The sequence below is a fragment of the Aulostomus chinensis genome, chromosome 1, assembly GCF_037954235.1.
Source record: "Aulostomus chinensis isolate RoL2024-O1b breed Wild chromosome 1, RoL_Achi_v1.0, whole genome shotgun sequence".
NCBI lineage: Eukaryota > Metazoa > Chordata > Actinopteri > Syngnathiformes > Aulostomidae > Aulostomus > Aulostomus chinensis.
In genome coordinates this window covers 4037310-4046347 of record NC_141320.1, presented here as the reverse complement: position 1 = coordinate 4046347, position 9038 = coordinate 4037310, and the positions used below count along the sequence as shown (strand labels likewise).

The following is a 9038-nucleotide window of genomic DNA, read 5'->3' as shown; positions in this document are numbered from 1 at the left end:
CTGATGAAGGTTGTTCCTGATTGTCTCTTGTTTGTATTCCTGCTGACCCCTGACCCTGGTAACCCTCCTGATGAAGGTTGTTCCTGATTGTCTCTTGTTTGTATTCCTGCTGACCCCTGACCCAGCTAACCCTCCTGATGAAGGTTGTTCCTGATTGTCTCATGTTTGTATTCCTGCTGACCCCTGACCCTGGTAACCCTCCTGATGAAGGTTGTTCCTGATTGTCTCTTGTTTGTATTCCTGCTGACCCCTGACCCAGCTAACCCTCCTGATGAAGGTTGTTCCTGATTGTCTCTTGTTTGTATTCCTGCTGACCCCTGACCCTGGTAACCCTCCTGATGAAGGTTGTTCCTGATTGTCTCATGTTTGTATTCCTGCTGACCCCAGACCCTGGTAACCCTCCTGATGAGGGTTGTTCCTGATTCTCTCATGTTTGTATTCCTGCTGACCCCTGACCCTGGTAACCCTCCTGATGAAGGTTGTTCCTGATTGTCTCATGTTTGTATTCCTGCTGACCCCAGACCCTGGTAACCCTCCTGATGAGGGTTGTTCCTGATTCTCTCATGTTTGTATTCCTGCTGACCCCTGACCCTGGTAACCCTCCTGATGAAGGTTGTTCCTGATTCTCTCATGTTTTTATTCCTTCTGACCCCAGACCCTGATAAAACCTCCTGATGCAGGTTTCTGGTTGCTTTTGTAACCCAATCCTGAAATATCCATGTCTCTCTGGGTTCATATGTAGCAGGGGTTCGAGTGCCATCTCCACCTTAACACCAGATGTTACAGTTGATTGCAACTTTAGTTTTGGTTTGTAATTCTAACATTGTACCACATAAAACACAAAAATACATTCATATGAACAATAATGAACTGGGCCCTTTAAGAAAATAAAGTGTCCTCATGTGAGTTTTCTCACTTTTGTTAACCTTGAAAGTTCACAGGCTCCAAGTCAGAGTTCCTTCAGATCAAGTGGGGTTTGATCTGTGAGTTCCAAAGCTAATAATCCCTGAGATTGAAAGTAGCAATGAGTGCATTCTTTCTACCGTAAACTGGAGCTGGTGCTAATCCAGATGCCTGGCGTGATCCTACCACAGAGCAGATGGTTCACCTGCTATTCCAGAGCATGTAGACACTGGTGTCTGGAATCAAGCTGGGTGGCTCACCATCTCTGGAATCTACTGGAATCTTGTGGACCGCCCCCACTGATCTAAAGACACAGGCTTCCAGTCTCTGTTGTGATTCATTCAGGACTGATCTCTCTTCTGTTTCTCTGTTGTTGAACAACTTTAGACCTGATTAGCAAAGCACTCAGTCCTGCTGAATGCAAGTACTTGTATGAAGATTCTCTCTTGTGGTTCAATTTCTTGAATTCAATTCTTGAATGAATTCACAGTAAAATTATTTTACTCTCACACAAAAAAAAAAATACGCTCAGCATATTTTGACACAATAAGAATACCATTACATATTAAACTGCTCCTGTTTAACCAACGTGTCAATAAAAATATCAACTATTTCACATGTTTAACATGCTTTAAATCAATAACCTCACCAGTTTTTGGTGAAATCAACATTGTTAGTGTTTTAACTCAGAATAAAATAAATCACTCCATGCGAATAAATCCCCATTTTTCTCTCTTTGCATAAAATACACCATTTTACATGAAGACTTGTTCTCTAAACAATAAAAACAAACATTTCACACATCAGCACAAAACAGCTGTGTGCTAAGACCAGTAGAAGAAATGTGCATTTTAGGGTGCTCCTCCAAACTGAGGTGATCTTATGGCTCCAATAAACCCTGACAGAAGAATGGAGATTCAGCATAGCACCGCCCCCACAGCGTGAGGCAGCAGCAGAAGCAGCAGCAGCAGCAGCAGCAGCAGCAGCAGCAGCAGCAGCAGCAGCTCATCTACCAACAGTCAAAGGATATCTCTCTGATTTGCATGTGCTCCACTCCTGAAGGTGTCAGGGTTCAGACTCCCAGCAGGGCGGAATGAGTTGGCCGACGTGATGACCGATTATTCTGGTGTCAAACTGGCGTCAGGACTCCTCCTGGCTCTGATTAATGTGGTCACTACCTGCGGCGCCACAGAATGGACAGCACATCTGAAATTAAAACAAGAGGACAGGCTTGGACGCCTGGGATAGAGGGTTGAATGTAGTATTTGAACGATAATCAGTCTCTAATCTCAGTTTATCTCATTGCTACCAGCAAGCAGGCTCACAATAGACAAGCAAAGGGGCAGCGTGAACATGTTAGTAACATGAACGTCCCGTAATGTGAGGCGTTGTACAGTGATATCTTTGAATTAGCATTTTAAGTTAATTTTATGTAAACACAGTCAAATAAAATCACATTACCACGCTACGCCGTAACTTGATTTTCTTCCCGCTCTTCTTGGAAACCAAACGTCTGTCAGCCGTCTCGTCTCTTCTTGCTACTGCTCTGCGTTGTGTTGAGTGTTGAGTGGGAGAAGGAGACTCAGTGTTTGGTATTCGCCCAAACAGGTGGTGTAATTTATTTCTGCACAGAAATAAATTTGAAAAATGCAGCAGCATTCATCCACCGGACCAGGGGCGCCACCAGAAATTTTCAAATTTCATGAAAGGTTCAAATTTTGCCCCCCCCCCCCAAAATTACCCCCCCCCCCCCCATCATCACAACTGCACTTTTGTCAGACTTTTCGTTGCCCCTTCATGGACCATGAGTTTGTGTGACTTTAAATAAACGTATAAACTTAATTACAAACTTATTTCATTCAATGACGTAATGCACAGCAATAAATCCACTATTGTGCTCTCTGTATTTACGCTTTCTTCTAGGCAGCAGTCACGTACAGGTTTTTCTGAGCTGCTTACACACAATTTTAAAACAATGTCCTACTCATGCTGTAACTTCTGTCTTGGCACAGTTTGGTTCGAACATATTCACTCTCTGCAAATGCGTACACACAGCTTTCTGTGCAACATACAAATACCTATAAATACCGATGGAAATCCTGTGGATTTGAGTGTGTAGGTAGAAAACTGTGCTGTGCAAAGCTCTGGCAAGACAGAAATGTGAGTGTGAGAGTAGAATATTGTGTGTCGTGTTAAAATTGTGTGTGTAAAAACCTGTCAGAGTTTGACTCTCGGTTGCCCGTTCATGGACCGTGAGTTTGTGACCTTGTATTGTCATCGATGCTGCTGTTACATTATTTGACCAGTAGATGTCAGTATGGGCCCAGACATCAGTCAACCTCCATAAAAATAAACATGAGCAACCTTGTCCAGCACACTGTTTTGGACTGTTCGTCATTCAAATGTGCAAAATTGGGTTTGTATGGAGTTTATGTGTTCCAACCTCCATGCATCACTGCATGATAGTCTTTTATCTGTATGGATTGAAACAGATTTACATTTTGTACACTTCAGAGCCAGAGAGCCCCAGGAAACATGAGTCAGCACAATTTTCTGCCTTGAACAACGAGGCAACAGTTATTTCATCAGACATAACGCGCCGCAAGAGATCCACTGAGTTTTTGCTTACTTTTAGGCAACACAAATTTATGATGAAACAAATGTTTGAATGTTCATAAACAGATATGCCAAGTGCACTGGCACAAAAAGGGGTCAAGTCAGAAGAGCTACATTGTTACACTTCACATTTTGAAACCACACCCAGTGAGCTTTGAGATGGCTTTTTTACATCAGAGGCAAGAAGAACACATGGGATGCAGAACATTTCATGTTTACGTTCACTGCCAACGAGCGACGCTCTTTTTGTCTGTTCTCTTGACGGCTGTTTTAGCGGTCAAATTTCTATCTGCTTTTTCATGGCTGAATTACTTTTCTTGTCCATCATCTTTTTTTTTTCTTGTGGTGAGCAGCGTACACATTTGAATTATTTGTTCCTTTTAACAAAGCCTGGAAAACTTTCTGAAGTGCTGAATGTTGTGTTGATTTGAACTAAGAATCTGACCAAAACTCGATCATAGACCTGCGACCTAGGATGTCCTGGTGCCACGTGCACCGGTGGGCATCCTTATGTTCAAACATGGTGTTCATTATGGACAAACTGCGACTTGCACAGAAGTCCAATAACTGAACACCACTCTGGTTCAGGTCGGGCCTGCCGTTCCTCCCAATCACACCCCTCCAGGTCACGCTGTCGTTGCCCACGTGAGCGTTGAAGTCTCCCAGTAGGACAATGGAGTCCCCAGCCGGGGCACCATCCAGTACTCTTCCCAAGGACTCCAAAAAGGGTGGGTACTCTGAACTGGTGTTCGGAGCATTCGCGCACACCACCGTCAGGACACGTTCCCCGACCCGAAGGCGCAGGGAAGCAACCCTTTCGTCCACCGGGGTAAACCCCAACGTACAGGAAGAGGGTCGAGGGGCAAAAACATGTGAGACAAGCCCCCAGCACCAGCACCACCCCACCTCTCCCACCAGCTCGTTGAGGTTTCACCACGTTTCAAAATAATGCGTCTCAATGGGGTTCCAGCTTTCACTGAGTGGCTGCCTTTTTTTCTGCCCCAGTCTGTGCAGAGATAAAAGCAATTCCAATCCTTTTTTGTCTTTTCCCTGCCATTTGCTGCCTTTTTGTACTTCAAGTTCATCACCAAAATATTTCCACTACATACAAACAACATGAAGACATCTTCACTTACACTGCTCACACAGTAAAGACTTCAATGCCCAAGTCGAGGCGCCGAGTCTTCTTTGTAGCAAAGTCACAAATTCAATATTTGAAGTCCAGTGAGCGAGCCAATTCCCTTTCAGCTGAAAGTGTTGCAGGACCCTTCAGGCTCTCTTGCCCCATGGTCGACCTGAGGTGACTCAGGATCAGTCTGAGTTCACTGAATGCCCTTCCTCCACCAGCAACCGTAACGGGCAGAGGGCAAAAAAATCCAAAGTGCACACAAACCTCTCCAAAAATGCTCTGGAGTTGCATTTGATAGACTGCATAGAGCAGATCAGGACGAGTGCAGTCAGAAGGGAGAGTGGCAGAATGGACTGCACTGTTTCAGGGATGCAGGCCAGTGAGATGCATTGTAGTGAACTCACACTCAGCCTTCCATGAGTTCCCCTAACAGTCAATAATTTAACTGAACTGTGATAAAGGCTGGAAGTAACACAATAAAGAAATCAACTATAAAGAACGTGTGACAGATTAGACCCACATAGGGATACCCACACGCCCCCAACCCACAAGTTGGGTTTGTGGCAGAGCACTGATGGACCGGGGCCTTAAAAACTAGAATCCTACAGCCTTTATGTACTGCTTAGCTCCTTCTCCAAACCTGGTTCCAGTAGTTTGGGTGGGCGTGTCCTCCTGAAGCTGAATCTGTGCATATTTAGGGCACCCATTAGTCATGAGTTCAGCACCAGCAGAACGTAGTATTTTATCTTGTACTGAGTCCAGTTTATCTCGCAAGTTCACCCACTTCAGCTGTTTGTTCACCGTGACGACAAAGGCAGCGTTTTTAAATGAGAACTGGCACTGCACCGCTCGCTGTAAACTTGTTCTCCTGGTTGGCTCATCGGGCCGCGTTCATCAGAACCCTGTTCTCATTCACGAGCGTTTAGAACTCTCAAGGCCAGTGAGCCTACCTTCTTGGAGAAGAACTGAGGGACCAGTTGTCTGCCTCTTTTCTTCCTCTCTTCTTTCTCCCGTCTTCCTCTTCGTTTGAGCCAACCAGACTTCATTATTACCGCTCGTTTCTCACACCGTCCATCAGCGACTCAGCGGCTGTGAGCGCACACCTGCAGCAGCGGCAGAGTGACGGAGCTCAGAGCGGCATTCGCGGGTTTGAATTGGACTGCACCATTGTGCAAGTGTGGGGGGGGGGGTTAAATGACAATGTGATGAAGAACTCAAGAAAAAAGTAATGGAAATCGACAACCATGTTTAATTAGCTCATTTTAAGGTATCTTTTTTTTTTTTTTTACTTTACAGCCCCACTGAGGGCCCCTGTCAGTGCTCGGGCCCTTAGAACCGTTCCCATGTACCCCCCCCCCCCAGCAGCGCCCATGGTCATGCCATCCATTGGATCACCAGCCCTGTGAAAACCTCTTCATGTTCATGTGTACTTCATTTTACAGAGAATCCAAACGATCTGGTGGCATTTTCAGGGGACACAATGGTGCAGTGGTGAGCACTGCTGCCTCCCAGCAGGAAGGTTCCAGATTGGAGCCCCAGCTGTGTGAGTCTCCATGTTCTCCCTGTTCCTGTGTGGAGTCTCCATGTTCTCTCTGTTCCTGTGTGGGTTCTCTCTGGTACTCCAGCTTCCTCCCACAGTCCAAAGACATCAAGGGAGGACGACGCTGATTGATTCTCTAAATTGACTGTAGGTGTGACTGTGAGTGTGAATGGTTGTTTGTCTCTATGTGTTGGCCCTGAGATGGACTGGTGACCTGTCCAGGGTGAACCCGCCTCATGTCCAATGTCAGCTGTGATAGGCTCCACCCCCCCACACAAACCTTGACATATAATCAGTGTAGAAAAGGAAATTTATTGACACTAATGACTGAATCTGTCAGAACTGAACTGGATGTAAACTCTGAGAATTCAGAGTAAGGACCAGGAGGGAGGAACACAATAATAGATAAGAGGAAATGTGGAGTCTGGGTTCTTTTCTAGAAGGAGACGGCAATGACAGTCCTGCAGAGTGACATCACTGACTTGAAAGGATGACTTCAGTCACCTGACTGGATGACTTCAGTCACCTGACTGGATGACTTCAGTCACATGACTGGATGACAGTGCAGATTCCAATGTAGAGGTTGGGGAAATCGTCTCTGAGAATCCAGCTTGAAGCCACGCCCTCCTTGTTCTTCAAAAACCCAAACAGCGACCATCAGTCTCCCTCCAATCCTGTACTTGGTTCAGTGTTGCTGTTCCATTTTGCAGCAGCAGGTGTCGCTGTGATACCAGTTTCAGTTCAAGATTCCCAACTCCAGCTCATGTTGGTGACCTCAGTGGCAGGTAAAATGGTGCTTCAGTGGATCATGTGATCAACTCATGTGTGTCCTCACTGCTCCACAGGTCTGTCAAATGTTCTGTAAAATAGTTGGACCCAGCAGAGCTGCTAGATTAGGAGTTGATGGAGTCGTTGCAGATACCAGGGTCCAAAGTCCAGCTTGAACCTGGTTTGTGCAGTTCTTTGTCAAGCTAGCAGCCGTTCTTTTCACTGCCAAGCTAAAGTGACTTCTGTCAACAAAGGTCAACATACAAAAGGATATTTCTACTGGCAGTTCAAGATTTTGATCAAACTCCTTTTTCAGAGCTGGAACCTTCCTCTTGTGTCAGCTTTCTGTTCCCATCTCTATGGTAACGGTCAGTTTTGACCCACGTCTTCAATCAGCTGTCAAATAAACTAAAACAATTTTCTACCCTCCAAGTTGTTTCCATCTCTTGGTGACCTTGTTAGGCTTCCTTATCCATGGAAATATTGGTTTGAATATTTAGTTGTGGGCCTCTGGGCCTTTTTTTAGTCACTAAATCTTCAATTTCAGTTAAAAAAAATGGCAAAAAGAACCTCAAGAAAATCCTAGAAATGAACCAAAGGTTGTTGTGTTTCCTGACCGTTACTGAGGGTGTTAGAACACATCTCTGACATGGACTGGTTTGATTTAGTATTCATTTTAATATCATTAACTATTGGAACATCCATGGTGTTATGGGTCAGTTTAGACCCTCATATATTTACTTCAAGAAAAAGAGAAAAAAGTCTCTTTTTCAGCTACAGAACTTTAATACAAACACAAAATGAAAAGCAGAACAAGCCAGAACCCAAAATATGGATTTGCAAGGTCAACAAACAACAACCAGTCAAGCAAACCAAACCAACAGAAACCAGTTACTGGTTCAAAACCAGGAAAAAACAAAAACAGAGTAAGAGTCGTTTAAAGTTCAGATGCTTGTGTGTCACTTCTGTGTGTTCTTTCCAGAGATGTTCCTGCAGTTGAAGCACCATCCGTCCGTCCTGCTGTCCTGACTGCTAGGGCAGTCCTGACCCTCTTTCGTCTTGAACCAGGTCCTGAGGGGGTTGTGGCTGTGGCTGTTCTGGTTGGTGTTGAGGCAGGGCTGCTGGGGAGGACGCTGGTGTGGATGCTCTCTGTGTTGCTGATGGCATGGATGGAGTGCTGCTGAGCTCTGCAGGTGTCTGAGCAAGGCTGCAGCGTCTGGGTCTCGGGGCGTCCGTTCCCTTCCCTCAGTGTGTGGCTTGACCAGGGAACTTCCCAGCTCCTCCACAAACATTCCCCTCTTGCTCTTCTTGGTTGAGCTCCACTCCTGGTGGATGTTGGTCCACAACACCAATGTTTCTATGCAGACTCATCAAGGATGCTGCAAAACACAAGAATCCACCACAAGACTTTCTCTTCAACCATGTTGAGGTCTTCATGGCTGGGATGATGCAGGTTCTCTTTCTTATTTTCTTTTTAAAAAATTCAGTAGTTTCATGTTAAATAATTAATGTAATATTAAAAAAGTTGATCATCTTTTATTAATTACTGTATTCTGTTTTGTTCCAGTGTTGATGATCTAAACCTGATATTTAGAAAAGCAGACAGCACAAAAACAGAAAATGCCACCATATCATTGAAATTTTCTTTCATGCATCTGAATGTGTAGACTCTTTTTGCAGAAGCCCCTCCCCTCTGTAGGGCTGGTGGTGCAATGGACAACGTGTCTGACTTTGGATCAGAAGATTCTAGGTTCAACTCCGGGCTCCGTTCAAACTTCATAAACAAAAGCTTTCACACCTGAAGTGAGAACCAGTGATCAAAGTCCGTGAAGTCCTCCCAGGTTCCCTCCTTGTCTGCTGGAAACATGAACACATGAATGATCCTGCTACCTCTCATGTTAAGCTGCACTTGACAGTGACAGCAGGAGAACAAAAATCCCAGTGTGTCATCAACATTTCCTGTCAATCAATGATAGAAGCTGTTGAGTTTCTGGATCAGAACAAGGAGAAAGGAGCCCCAATGAAAGAGAGATGGTTCTTGATTCTGATTTTGTTCTTCACTCCTACACCAGAGAGTGAAAG

At 45.0% G+C, this 9038-nt stretch overlaps 1 long non-coding RNA gene across 1 annotated transcript; it reads right to left on the bottom strand.

Annotated features, from left to right (window-relative positions):
* Window positions 1-1950: 1950 nt before the first annotated feature.
* On the bottom strand, window positions 1951-5772 carry LOC147270049 (uncharacterized). The gene is made up of 3 exons (XR_015115663.1): window positions 5599-5772; window positions 2365-2527; window positions 1951-2081 (listed from the first exon to the last, which is right to left on the bottom strand). It is a non-coding gene; the product is annotated as an uncharacterized LOC147270049 (long non-coding RNA).
* Between the last annotated feature and the right edge of the window lie 3266 nt (window positions 5773-9038).